At 36.3% G+C, this 14,882-nt stretch overlaps 1 non-coding gene across 1 annotated transcript; it reads left to right on the top strand.

Annotated features, from left to right (window-relative positions):
• The first annotated feature begins 13,543 nt into the window (after positions 1–13,543).
• On the top strand, positions 13,544–13,679 carry LOC116668412. Its single transcript, XR_004325578.1, has one exon. It is a non-coding gene; the product is annotated as a small nucleolar RNA SNORA21 (small nucleolar RNA).
• The last annotated feature ends 1,203 nt before the right edge of the window (positions 13,680–14,882 follow it).

Raw genomic sequence — 14,882 nt, 5'->3', positions numbered from 1 at the left:
AAAATAATGGCTGAATGTTTCGTACATGTGACAAAGACCAGGAACTCAAACTCTAACTCCCACCAAAAGAAACATGAACTTACACCAAGGCACATACAATCAAGCTGCTGAAAACTAATTATAAAGAGGGAAATCTTAAAAGCATTCAGAGAAAACAAAATTTGTACAGAGGAAAAGTAAGAATGATAGACTTTTTAAAAACTTCCAACCAGAAGACAAGAGAGATTATTTTAGATTTTGGCAGGAACTATCAGTACTCTACCAACCACCAGTGATAGTCCTCACATTACAAGCCAGCCATTGGTGATGCAGATCCAAAATTCTATTCTAGTGAGCTTCCTAGGACTAGTCTTAGTTCTGTCTTAAGTTATGTTTGCCATAAAACTGTGACAAATGTTTGTGTGTTACTGAGTCGTACACTTGGGAACAACTTGTAAGAAAATGGAATTGAAATGAGGCAAAAGAAAAAGTTGAACTGCAATGTAATCACACACAGGCCTCAGCTGATCCAGATCAGGGCTCTGGACCTGGGATGGGGCTTCAGAATTATCCCAAATTGGAAGGGGCTGGGCCTTTGTAACCTTCAGATAAACCAGTCATTGAATATGGGTTGATTCAGGAGGAAGTGGAACCTTGAGTGAGGCAATTCCCTTCAGCAAAGCACCGTTCCTAAAGAGGAGTGCAGCCAATATGTCTGACAGCTGGGGAATGAATGACTCAGCTCTGAGTGGAGATTGTGGAGAACACCTTATACTCACTGCAAGGGAACCCTAGCATTAAAGCGGACAAACTAAAAAAGGGTTTGTGTTAATATGAGAGAGGCTATGAGAACCGATGTTTTGGGTTAATTTTTACTTTATTATTTACTGATTTATTAAAAAGTAATGTCTTTATTAGAGATGATTTGGAAATGAAAAAGTTTGTCACCTATAACCACATACATCAACCACATACAACCCTATGAAATCGTGGAGTTTTCTGTCTCCAAAACTATGTCTCTTAACAACTCAGAAGAAAATAGCTCTCTTTTTATCTTCTAAAGCTTATGTGATTGGTTAGGATGAAAGATTAGGAACAATTTTTCTTAAAAGTTCATGACGCTAAAAGTATAGTGAAAAAACCTGCATTCTTGCTCAGTATGTACAATGTCTTAGACTTTAGTTTTTGTGGATTTTCTGATTTATAACTTGGAAATTCTAAAGACAGCATCCATATTTAGATTTTAGAGGTTTTGACCTGTCTCCTTACACTTAAGTGATCTTAGGTGAGCACTTTATGTTCAAGCAAAGAGTCCAAATTTCTTTCTCTCCTTCAGCTTAATATTCACATGTCCCCTCCACTCAGATTTATATTCCACGTGTTGTTAGGCTGGAGTGCTGTTAAACATTGCACCCCTTGTTCATTAGGCAGAAAATTAAGTTTCAACATCAAATCATAAATTCGAAGGAATTCCACAAATTAAAAATCACTCAGCTGTTGGTTGAAATTTAACTTTGGGAGTAAGTAAATATAATTGCTTACATATTTTTTAAGAAACCTATTAGTAAGTTAGGTTTCAATGATTTGTGGTCAGCAGTGCCATCTGCAGGTCTCCTCTGATGCAGCTCTTTTTAGTCTGGTATTTTCTTAAAACAGACTTGACCCTTCTGAATATGGTTTATGATGTCAAGTACAAAATGGTATTAATCACAGATTTAAGAAGGGTGGAAGGGTGAACTTATAGGTACAGATCCTCATTAGGGATCTTTAAACCACTCAGGTAATACCAATTCTCATATCCATATTTCTAGTTCAAATATTAAACATAATGTGTAGGATCTAGAATACATATGGAATGTATGTAGATATTAGAATCATGCAGAACTGGATTCCAATTGTGTCTGTATTCTTATCAGTTGTGTGACATTAAAAAAATTTAACTTCTCTGAGATGCAGTTTTTGTATTTATAAAATGGGGATAATACTTCCTTCATATTATCTTTGAGAGCTCAAAACATAAAATAGATGAAGTACCTAGCATAGACTGTGCATACATTATGCCTCCAATTGATGATAGTTCCCTTTTTCTTTTCCTTAAAATTAAAACAAAAATCTCAGGACCATTTGTTGTCTTTGTGCCCAGTGCATTTAAGAGTTATAAAATATATTACCTTTTTTGGACAAAATGGAATTTGAAGAACTGTCTTCCTAGGATACTTATTATCCATTTATCCTGTATGCCTTTCCATTTGCATGTCTTTTAAAATGTAAATATATATATATGTGTGTGTGTGTGTGTGTGTGTGTGTGTAATTAATTGCATAGAATATTTCTGCAAGGTATTTATAAGAAACTGGTAAATAGTGATTGCTGAATTTGGGGGATATGGAGGAGTCTTATTTTCTTCATGTTGATATCCTTGGAACTGTTTTAATTTCTGTCATGTACAACATTACTTTTTTCAAAATGAAACACTAATAAATCTAAACATTTGGAAAAGGAAAATATATGAGATTATCCTTATATAAAAAGTGAATGATAATGTCCTCTCTTCACCTCAACCCTCAAAAATCTTTGCTTCTAGATGAAACGAGACAGAAAGGAGAAGCCTTCACTGAATAGTTTAGATTTGGGATAAATTTTCTCTGAAATCACAGTATATACTTTCAAAGGAATTTGTATATAATTTTCTTCAAAATTGCTAAGAATAGAATACATTGCCTAAGATCTATGCTCTCAGGAAGCAGAGGCTGATATTCAGCTGCTGGCTCTATGATTATGTAGTCAACTATGATTGTCATGGCCATTCATGGGCTTGCCCAGAGTGACACAATATCTGATCATGTGACATGCACGTTTCCAGCTGAGGTTGAACAAGGTGAGGCTCTGCCTTCTTTCAGCTCTCATGCTGTAAACAGTTATCCTTTTCACAGTCTATATAGTGCCATGTTTTTCTCATTTTTTTGTTTTTTGTGGGTGACTTCACTCTTTAAAATCAACCCCAAGCATAGTTTTGAAGTGCTGCCTTTTGTTCCTAAATACAACAGGGTGGTGATGGAGCAAATTCATGTGTTAGGTAAGCTTCTTTCAGGCATAAGTTATAGTGCTGTTGGCTGTGAGTTAAACGCTAATGAATCAACAATACACATTAAATAATGTGTCTTTAAACAGAAACATACATAAGACAAGGTTATAGATTGATCAGTTGATAAAAACGTGACCAAAGGCTCAAAGGAACCTAACCTTGTAATCCCCCTAGGAGCAAAGGTTCAGGATTTACTATTTCAGTGTTCATGGTTTATAGAAACATCACTGCAAATAATGAGAATCAATTGTATTGCCATATGTTTACAAAACAGTGAAGGAGGTATCATGACTGATTTTTGTTCCCTATACATTTATGCATTTTCCAAATTTATACTCATGAACATACACTAATTTTATTACAAGGAATAAAATTTTTCAAAATATAACATTATTAGAGATAGTGTGGTATGAGTAAAACACATTGATTTAGTGGTCAAAAGTAGATTTGAGTTACTACTCTGCCATTTAATAGTTGAGTAATTTTGGGAAAGTTGTTTTAATTTTTCACAGCATATTTCCCCATCTATAAAACAAATATAATATTATTAACTTGGGAAGTTACTCTAAGGATTAGAAACAATGCATCTAAATTGTCTAGCTCAACATCTGGTACACAATAGAACTCAAAAAAAGTAACTATTAATACTAACTCTCCTAGGACTAAATCACAGAAGCAAGCCTTAAAGGCTGCAAGTCTTTAGAAAATCATGATTTTCACCCTAGTTGTTATCACCATTCACAAGCACAAATTTCATAGATTCAGTGCCTCAGCTTCTCTGTACTTATTTTCAACTATTTTTTGAGTATCCACAATGTACAGGAACTCTTCTAGTGGTAGATACAACAGACAAGGTCTCTGCCTTCTGATGTGTTAAATCTTGTGATTTAGGCTTTTGTAGAAGAACTGTAGTGACTGACCCCCACTTATATATCCCATTGAATACCCATATGTCGGGGCTGGATAATTAACCCTAAAATACAGCATATTTTGGAAAGTGCTTCCTTTATGAATCAAGTCCATCAGATATTTGCTTAGGTACAGCCCCAGATTTTTACTCCTAAACTGTTGAATATGTGCAGCGTCACAGTGCTTGATTTTCCTTCTAACAATTACTCTCCAAAGCTTGTTCCCTTCTTCCCACCTGCTCCCTTCTTATGAGAGTTCATAATATATCTCCTTTCTCTCTCTACCAGTCTGGGGAGATTAAAGCAGAGCATTTACACTAGGTTAGTTGAGATGGTCAGTAGGATCTGACTATTACACAAATTTAGAAAAGTTCTAAAATGGAAGCTCTATTTTAAAAAGCAGTTTTGAGAATAACTGAATCCACATCTCAGTTAAATTTAATAAGGATGATTTAACTTGGGAATAATTCATAAAAAAAAGTTATGCTTCTAAAAATAAACTACACAAATGAGAGTTCTAATTGGCTTCCCATACACAGAGGGGTGGCAGTGTATTTCTGTGTCTCTTTTCCCCAGTCATGATCTGTTAGCTGTGTTGTCCTTTTCCTTAGTATAAGGTGCTTGAAATATCATTACCTGTGTTCCCATGTGTTGTCCAAGAAGCTGACAAAATCCCTCTGTGTGTGGCCCAGTGTCCCACTGTGTCCATTACTAGTACAGCTTAGCTGACCTCACCCATGTGCTGCTGCTCTTCTGCATTTTTCTATTTTATCTTGTCTTTGCTTTTATGTTGCATTCAGCTTTTCTCTCCTGCCTGCTGTGATGTCCTCTCTGTGCATCTTTCCTTCTGCTTCAGCTCTCAGCCATGTTGGAGAGACTGTTTACCTTTGGGAAATAATTTTATTTTGCCACCAGAAAAACCAACCCCCTCCCCAAGCGCTTCTTGTCTAACACACTCTGGACCTTGAGAACAGGAAACAGTAAGTAGTTTTTCTTCATTCCAGAACATCCTGGGACATAGCTACACAGCAGGGATCAAAGCAGGCACACATCAAAAGCACCCCAACCGAGAGGAGCAGCCCTGAAGCCGCAGTGCCTCTGCCTCTTGTTATCATCACTGCCTGTGAGTCATGTATATCTCATCTCATCTCTGCCCTGTCTGCTATTCCTTTTCTAGGCACAGCAGAGAAAGCTGCTTTTTAACAAACTTTCTTAACTCATGATAAAAACTCCTTCAATTTTTCCCTCCTTCCTTTCTCTTATAATTACTATACTTAATTTCAGTGGTGAAATTATTCATCTGACATTTCTTAAGCCCCCATTGTGTGCCACGTACCATGCTGAGTGATGAAGCTAGAGAAATGAATTATATACTCCCTACTCTCAAGGAGCTTTCAACTAATGGAGCAACATAACCAACACAAACAGTTCTAATATAGTGTGATCAAGCCCATAGTAGAGACAGGTAAAGGGTCTTTGGAGAATAAATGGAAAGGGCACCATTTCTTAGGTAAAGTGATGCCATGGATGAGTATTTTGTCAGACAGAAGGTTCAGGGTTGTAGGGACAGGGTATGGGAGGGTTAGGGTAGTGTAGACAGGAACAGATCACAAGGGTGCGAAATAGCCGATGTGTTCTTGAGGGAGGGGTAATAGAAGCAGATCAGAATTGCTGAGCTTTGTATTTGAGGCAGGGAGTTACTGGAGATACTGCTGGGAAGAACATCGTAAAAATTTATCCGACATGTATTCAAGAAGTTGGACTTTATCTTAAAAAGATTTAACTTTACTAAAATGTAACTTCCTTGTGTTAAATTGAATAACAGGCCCCCAGATAAAAGTCCTAATGCCAAAATCTGTGATTATAATACCTCATATGATAAAAAAAAATACTTTGCAAATGTGATTGAAATAATCTTGAGATAGAGAGATTATCCTGGATTATCTGTGTAGTCCCAATATAATCACAAGAACCCTTGTAAAAAAAAGATAAGAAGATCAAAAACAGAGATGTGAAGATGGAAGCAGAAGACAGAGAAGATGCTGTGCTGCTGTCTTCAAGATACAGGAAAAAGCCACAAGCCAATGAATATTAATGGCCTCTAAATGCTGGAAAAATCAAAGAAACAGATTCTCTCCTAGAAACTTAAGAGGGAAAGTGACTCTATGAAACCAGTTTAGACTTCCGACCTTCAGAAACATGAGATGATAAATGTGTGTTGTCTTAGTCACTAACTGTGATAATGAACAGCAGGAAATTAATATACTCCTTGAGAGCAAGGAGTTTGGGGTTTATTGCTGCTCTGTCTTGTATGGTACCAGAGTACACCACCAAAAAATATGCTTCTTTGGGATATGGGTTATTTTCAGCTAAAGGCCAGTAGAACTAGAACACCTAGCAAAAGCTTCAAAATTAGAGCACAAAGTTCCCTTTTGTAAAGGAAATTTACACTTATGAGGAAAATTTCCATTTATAAAGATGTCTCCTTTTCCTGTACCAGGAAGAGAACTCTTAACAACACATCAATGGAGAAGGCACCCAAAAAAAAAAAAAAGAAAAGAAAAGAAACTGGTTAACAAACCTTATTAAGCAACCCTTGTTTATCATACTTTTTCTGGCCACCTTCCCATAACTAACTACTCTCCTCAGAAGCCCTTTACCCCTTTACCTTACCTAAGATGATATAAAAACTCAAGTTCTAACCACGTTTTGGGTTGCACATCTTTGAGTGCTCTCGTGTACATGCACAGTGCACATGTTGATAAGCTTCTCTTTGTTTTTCGTTTGTTAATCTGTCTTTGGCCAGTCTAATTATCAGGGCCCCAGCTCAGGAACTTAAAATGGCTAGAGGAAGAGAGTTTTTTCCTCCCCTGGACTTGTAGCAGTGAGAATGAACTAGCTGAGATACCCTACTTGCTCTGGAGACTTAAGCTGAAATGCAGGACCTCTGACAAAACTGGCTGAGGTAAAAGTTCTTACCAAAGGCAGCCTCTCAGATTCCTGTCTGCAGGGTTCAATCATATGAGGGTGGTAAAAGTCCCTTCGTCTTATCTTTTCCAAATTTAGATTAACAGGAGAAAAACATTCGTAGACATTTGTTGTTTGGATTGTAACTCTTGCGAACTTGGTTCTGAGGACTCATTGATCATTGATCTTTTCCCTCCCAGGAACAGCGATTGCTTTCTTGTTTGTCTAATCCTGTATCCTGAGAGTTTCACTTTTCTCCCATCAGCGCATGCAGGTTGTCAGGCAACAGTCAGGGAGGTGGGGTAGGGGCCAAGAACATGTGGATGACAAGACAGAAATGTAGGTTACACCCCATTTGCAGCCAGTGTCTTGCCGAACTTTGCCAGCCTGAGAGCTGTTTATTTGTCTAAGTCTTTCTTGCTTTTGGCTACCTTTGAAAGTGAATCTGGATCATGAGAGCTGCTTCTTTTGCACCTTCTTTGGGGAAGAAGGAAAAAAAAAAAAAAAAACAGAAGCTATTGTTTTTGGTTTTGAATCACAATTGAAATAGTATATCCTTGTTTAAAAAAATAATCTCCAAGACCTAGAACAATATCTGGAACATGGAAGGTGCTCAGTAAATATTTACAGAGGGGGTGAAATAAAGAGGACTCACAATTAGGTACCCCACAGAGAGAACTGAGGCTTTGTGAATTTTCACCCTTGGCTGTATCATTAGTATATAAAATATGCTTTTTTGCTTGACCACCTTACCTTGATCTAATGTACTTTTCCAACGAGACTCAAGATCATATGCCAAGACATAACTGAAGACATGGGACAAACAGGACTCATCTTTCTGCAGAATCAGTTTGTCATGAGATTTTGGAAGAGAAAAATATATGTTTATATAAACAAGTTATACTATGTGATAGGGTACATGAATATTTTAGAAACTTCAAGGAAATCTGGTCCTCCAGGTCAGTAACCTCTGGTTATACCTAAAACCCCAACAGGGTGAGTTCGCTCTCATCCAACATTGAGACTATTTGAGTGGAGAGATTTAGGAGGTACATGTCTACTGGTAATGATGCAAAACACCCCAGTCATGCAGAGCTACTCTCCTAAGCTATCCATGGTTGCGTTCTCTTCTCTCTCATAAAAAGTTTCTGAGCACTTTCCTTTACTTTGCTTCCAAAATCCATGTGCATTTGCCCTCATTCTTTTTTATTACTCTATCACTTTGCAAATCTAGCTTCACAGTTACTTATATGACCTTTTACAAATAACTAAACTTCTTTGAGTCTCAGTTTCTTGATCTGTAAACTAAGGAGTTTCTACCAAGAAATCTTTAAAGTCTATACCAAGTTAAAAACTCTATGACAATAGGTTATATAGTATTAGCCAGCTGCTAGTAAGCTTAGAGTAGCAAATAAACAAATATTTATCACTTGATATCTGTCCCTCATCTTTAATTACAAGATATCAAGTAGCTGTTTTTGCATTAAATAACCACCTTCAAAATCTAAAAACTTCAAATGACAACCATTTATTTAGCTCACAGTTCTGTAGTTCAACAATTTTAGCAGGGCTCAGAAGGATAATTTTTCTGGTCTTTCCTGCTCTAGAATGACCTCAGCTGAGATGACTTGTCTCCATTTTATTCAGCCTCTCACCTTCCAGCAGGCTAGCCTGGGCTTTTTCCCATGGCAGAGTCGAAGTCCCAAGACACAGAGTAGAATTGCACAATGACTCTAGAGGATGAGGCCTGGAACTGATACACCTTCCCTTTACTGTGTCCTGTTGGTCTAAGGAACAGACTAGCCCAGATTCAAGGAGTTGGAAAATAGACCCCCATCTCTTGATAGGAGAAGTTGCAGAGACACATTGCAGAGGGCATAGAAAAGGGAGAACATAATTTGGGGCCACCATTGTCCTCAGTCTTCCACCTAGTTCAATGATTCTTTTCTTTCTCACCCCAGCATCATAACTGCTTCTTCTGAAGTGACAATAATAATAATAATAATTCACATTTATTAAGCACTTGTTGCCAGGCACTATTCTGAGCACTTCACATAAATAATTCATTTTCTTCTCACAAGAACTTGTTGGGGTAGTTATAATTATTATTGATATATTACAATGAAAAAACACAGGCACAAGGAGGTAGGCTAATTTACCGGATCCTTTCCACCCACCAGGAAAAAAAAAGTTCTCAGAGGATGAGCCGTGTGCTGTTGACGAGAATTAAGCTAGAACTGAACAGCTCTCCAGGTCATCTGAGGGATAAACCCCTCCCATAGCCTCCTGTCACGTCAAAAATTATTCCTTTTCCACAAGATTCAAAGGCTAAAGCACTCAAGAGAATGAAGTTGTCCCACCATTGTCAAAGAGATACTATGTACATATAGTCTCAGACAATGATTTTAAAAAGGTAAATTTTAAAATCATCTCTAATGGGAAGAATTCTTCTGTATAAGTTTTCTTCATATCCCTATGGAATCTATTTTGTTTTAATCCCAGCAATCTGTATCAAGTGTCAGTGATGCCAGACACGGGGGATTTCAAGAACCACAGGAACTTTTAATTTAACATCATCAACTAAACTCCAACTAATTAGATAAGTCTAGAAGAATCATCAACGAGGTAATTCTAGAGCATCAGACCTTGCCTCAGAGCTGCTAATGTCACTCGACCTCAACTTTTAAGCACACTCTAACCAGTAAGACCAAGGTCCAGCTAATGTTTTCCAGTTAATCCAAGTTTGGATTTGGGGGAGGGAGAAAGAGGGAACTCCATGTCACTTCCTTTCCTTTTCACCTCTTCTCTTCCAAGAACCTCTGAAAGGGTACAGTGGTTGGTTGAAGTAGTTTTCACCCATTCCAGAGTAGAGAAATTCATTTAATGCCCTTCAGAGAAGAAATGGTGCCTCTGTTTCTTCTTCTACTCTATTTCAAATGTTAGCTTTACTGATTTTTTCAAATCTATGATCTGCTAGTTACAAGTATCACAGCCATAATAATCTAAGACAGATCTTTTGAATGTAACAGTTAAAATGTCGTTTCAGTGCAGTTGGACTCTCTAAATCCAGTTGTTAAGAGAAATTCGTAATTAAATAAGACATCTCTAATTAATGAAAGCAAAAAGTAATACATTAGGCACTCAAAAATGTGTCCTTATGCAAAAAGATAAATGAAACAGGAATTTGACTCAACAGTAGATAGTTCAGAAAAAATTGAAAGTGTTCATTCAGAAGTATGAACATTATAGATCAAAGTGATTTTTAAGACCAAGATCTTCTGATTGCCTCAACTGCACATAACCTGGGCAGATATGATTAACTTAGCTAAAGAAATATTATGAGAGATTTAAGTGGAAAAAAATTACTAGCAAATCTGATTGGATGTGAATTTCTGCATTTACAATTAATGCCAGGAAAAGACACTGTAGCAATTTCATGGAATATCTCACAGCTCTAGTGCACATTTTTGTGCCATTATCAGCAGTTGCAAACTAATTGACAAAGCTTGCATGGTAAGCTACTAGAATCTACTAATCTGCTTTTTTTCCCACTCAGCCTTTTTTTTATATATATATGCAAGATAAGCAGTCTGGAAATAAATAATTCAACAAATCTGATTTGGGCATCTTCAGTGGATTCTTTTCTGATATTTCACCTTTTCATAATTATATTTGATGTCTTATCAAATGTTTGGCTGAATTTTTAATTGTAAAATATCATTAAAACCCTATAACTTACACACAATTTTATCATGTTCTCTTTGTGCATTGGCTTTTTTTCTTCTTTTCCCCGTGTTCTAATTACATGGAAGGATTTTCTGAGAAGCAAGTTAAGTTTGACAGAGGTTTTCAATCTGATATCTCATTTTACAAACTTGATTGGAATTCAGAGTATTGAAATAGGCTTGAATAGCTTGGCCTGAGCTAAAGCCTTATGTTCGACAGATATTGTGAAAACTAATCTGCTTGCCCATTTTCTACAGTGGCCATTTGCTTAGAAAATATCTGCTTTGTTGAAGCAGCTTTAGAAGAAATCCTTTGAGAAATGAAAATTCTCTTCATAAACCATAATAATAGTATCCTCATCAGATATAGATATTATCTTCAAAAGTGGGGTCATCTATTCCTTTTTTCCAGCTACGTTCCCAGAGTCATTTTGCTGTTAGTGAATTAGCCTTGAGAAGGATGAGATGTTGGTCATTCATCCTTTCATTCATTTCTAGGCATTCTTCTAGATCCTAGAGACACATACAAAAATCCTGCTGCCATGGACGTGGGCCACAACTAACTGCTGCTTTTTTTTTTTTTTTTTTTTTTTTTTGCTTTACATTGAAGATCACAGAGCTGCCTTTGTCATATTGTGAAGTAAGTAGGGAGTAGTGAGTAGTACTCAAGTGAATACATAATTAGCTTCTTATTTCTTTGAATTTGTGGAATACTGTTGCTCATTTGTTTAAATTTGAAGACAAAAAACCTTGAAGTTGTCATAGATTAGTATTAAAACTTTAGAAAACATAAACTGAGCACTTAACCTATTGTTGTTATTACAAACCAACCTCAGTTGGACTTGAGAATAAATGCATTGGCCATTTTGAGTGATAGGTGTCAGAGCAGTGGGTAGGTGGCCCATTTATCCAAAATAACTCCCTTGACAATCAACCCTAGCACAGAAAATTTGCACTATTCATTTAGTCACTCATTAATACTAATACTAATGCTATGTACTCTGCATTGTACTAGAGGATGGGGATAAAAGACTGAATAAGGCACCCCACTCCTAATATAGAAAAGCTCACAGATTGGTTAGTGAAAGAGGTTAATAAATTGCCAATTATAATGGAACAAGTGCTATAACAGAGGATGTATAAAGCTATGAGGTAACACATATCATATATTGTATATTTTGGGGATTACATTGTCTATCCTAATTAAATAAAACATCTCAATGAATGCAAAAATAATATATTAAGTACTCAAAAACTTGATCTCACACAAACTGGGATGAAGTTTGATGAAAAAAAGGACTTTGTCTTTTTATTCATGTATTTATGCATGTATATGCATAGTGTAAGACTCTATATCTTATAAGTCTTAACAGTAGTCTTTCTTAATTCTCATGCCTCCTGCATTACCCAACTTCCAATATCAACATGTTCTCCCTACTAACTTCAGGCATGAAACGCCACAATTTCATTTTCCCATTTCCAAAGATGCACAAGAAGCTCCCCTACCTTGTTTTTTATGAAGTTCAGGCAGTTCTCTGAAATTTACTTCAATAAAAAATATTTATCAGTTGATGAGTTTTAGTTTCCAACCAAAATTAATCATAAGGACCAGATTAGCCCTCTTGTCTGAATAATAATAATAATAATAATAATAATAATAATAATAATAATAAAATAATAAAATAATAATAATAAAATAAAAATAATAAAAGCAATGATCACTAGACAAGGTGAGCCATCCAGATGCACCAACTTAATGCTATGAAAGAATTCTAGGTTGTGATGCCCAGAAAGTGAATCTAGATAGAGCCTGGAAGACTCCAAGTTGAGGAGATGGAGTTGAGAATTGAAGAAAATAAGGTGACTAGAGTTCATAGGAAGGAATCCTATAGAGGGGGAAATCTACAGAGAGAATTCTGAAGCTCTGCAGAGTATCCCCCTTAAGTGTTCAGCTGAAAGACTTATTAGTGCTTCTGTGTGAGGAGATTACCCAAGGCCAAGAGAATAACCTAAATGGATTAGAGGTCATAGTGCTGGTCACCCATGCAGAGCTGAGAACAATACCTATTCCCACCACCTAGACTAGGAAATCTCATGATTCGCGGAGAATTTGGTAGATTACTCAGAAGAATCTTAACACAGTATTGGACAGAAAAACTGTATAATACAGTTTTGGGGAAAACTGGTCTTACACTGAGCACAGCTTCAATCCAACCTATATCAAATCTTAAAATACAAAACTCAGAAGATGAAACTGTTTCCAGAAACACTGAGTCCCAGAATAAAGCTCAGTAATATTTAAAGGAATACAAATAAACCTAGCAACCAATGAAGTAAAATTTAAAATGTCTGTCATTCAACCAAAAACTACCAGGCATGCAAAGATGCAGCTAAATATAACCCAAAATTATGAGAAAAATTCATCAGCACTGACCCAGAACTGAGATAATATATTAAAATTAACAGATAGATATATTAGAACATACAGAAAATTAAGCAGAGATATGGGAGATGTGAAAAGGACCCAAATAGAAATACTGGAGATGAAAATTACAATGTCTGATGTGAAAAATACACTAGATGGGATTAACAAAGTGATTTAATTCAAAAGAAGGCAGAAAAAGAAAAGGGGGAACAAAGAAGAAATGAACAAAAGACAACAAAATGATAGACTCAAATATAACCACATCGATATTTAAATTAAATGTAAATTGGCCTTTTTTTTTTTTTGTCCCTTTCCAGTGTTCAAGATGGTCAAAGTGAGGACATGGTGGGTCCTCCAGTGTGAAATTCCGGATAGCCCTTGGTCTTCCAATTGGAGCCATGATCAGCCTTGCTGGCAATACAGGTGAGACCTTCAGCTACACCCTGCCAAACTCCCCCTTTTAAAAGCACTCAATGGGCCTTTTGCTAATGACCCGCTGAGCCATCAAGAAAGGGCAGAGTGAAAACACTGCTTTGAGGTGAAGTGGCAGCATGTTTTGTTGTTTTGCTTCAATTGGTGGTGAGACAAGGTGGAAAAAAAGTGTAAATGTTCTACCAACTACTATGTGATATCACTTATATGTGGATCTAAAAAATGGTATAAATGAACCTATATACAAAACAGAAACACAGTTACAGACATAGAAAACAAATTTATGGTGACCAAAGAGGAGAGGGAGAGAAGGAGGGACAAATTAGGAGTATGTGCAATTATAGATACAAACTACTGTATGTAAAATAGATAAGCAACAAGGATTTACTGTATAGCACAGGGAATTGTACCCAATCCAACAAGCAGAAGTTCATGTTAATAAAACAATACCATTTACAATAGCATAAAATACTTAATAATCACTTAGTAAGTGCTGGACTTTACAACACAGTGACAAGTAAACAGGGACTGTTCTCAAGAAACTAAGTGGGGAAACAAACATAAAAACAAGTAACACACTAATAAGTAAAGGAATAAAGTGTGGAAATTCAGTCAATTATCACTAACAACTTTCTCTTGTTAGGAAACTTGTTCTCCCATTTTCTGAGAATGACCCATAAGCAATCTAGTAATTCCATAAACTGGATCAGCATAACCAGAATTCCTAATGCTATTAGAACAGCTCTTTTTCTTATATTCATGTGCCTGAAGTTAAGAGGATAAGTCTCCCTACTCCACATTTGAGGTTCGTTTGTCTGTTAAACCAGTACTCTGGCCCAGAGGTGGGGGAAAATGTCTATTTTAAAAGATTTCAGTTGCCCTTTTTTTTTTTTTTTTCTCACATTTGTACCAACTGGCAGAACCTGAGAACTTAAAAGCGTACTGAGGCCTTCAAAAGCTGAGGCACCATAATCCAATGCAGCTGGCCCAGAATCCTCTTTTGTGTGCCTTTTTTTCCCCCTGTGAATCAAGAGCTGATTAATTAAAATGAGTATAATCAAGATTTTAAGTAAAATATTTCAAATTCTTTAGAAGAAACAAATCCAAATCCTTAAGCACTATTTTATAAATATAATTTAAAAATTATCTTTGTGTTCAGTTCACTAAGGCAATTCTTCCAGTGGCCTCTGTTAGCTTGATTGAACAAGCAAGTCTTATTGAGCTCTTATATTGATGCCCTGAGCTAATGATGCATAAGTAGGCTGCTGCCACACTCTGACTTTTTAAGATATCAGATATCAAAATACACCACACTCAACCAGAGACCACAAACAATTTAAATTACTACTCACACAGGCATA

Source organism: Camelus ferus, chromosome 13 (assembly GCF_009834535.1).
Source record: "Camelus ferus isolate YT-003-E chromosome 13, BCGSAC_Cfer_1.0, whole genome shotgun sequence".
NCBI lineage: Eukaryota > Metazoa > Chordata > Mammalia > Artiodactyla > Camelidae > Camelus > Camelus ferus.
This window is presented reverse-complemented; position numbering and strand designations above follow the sequence as displayed.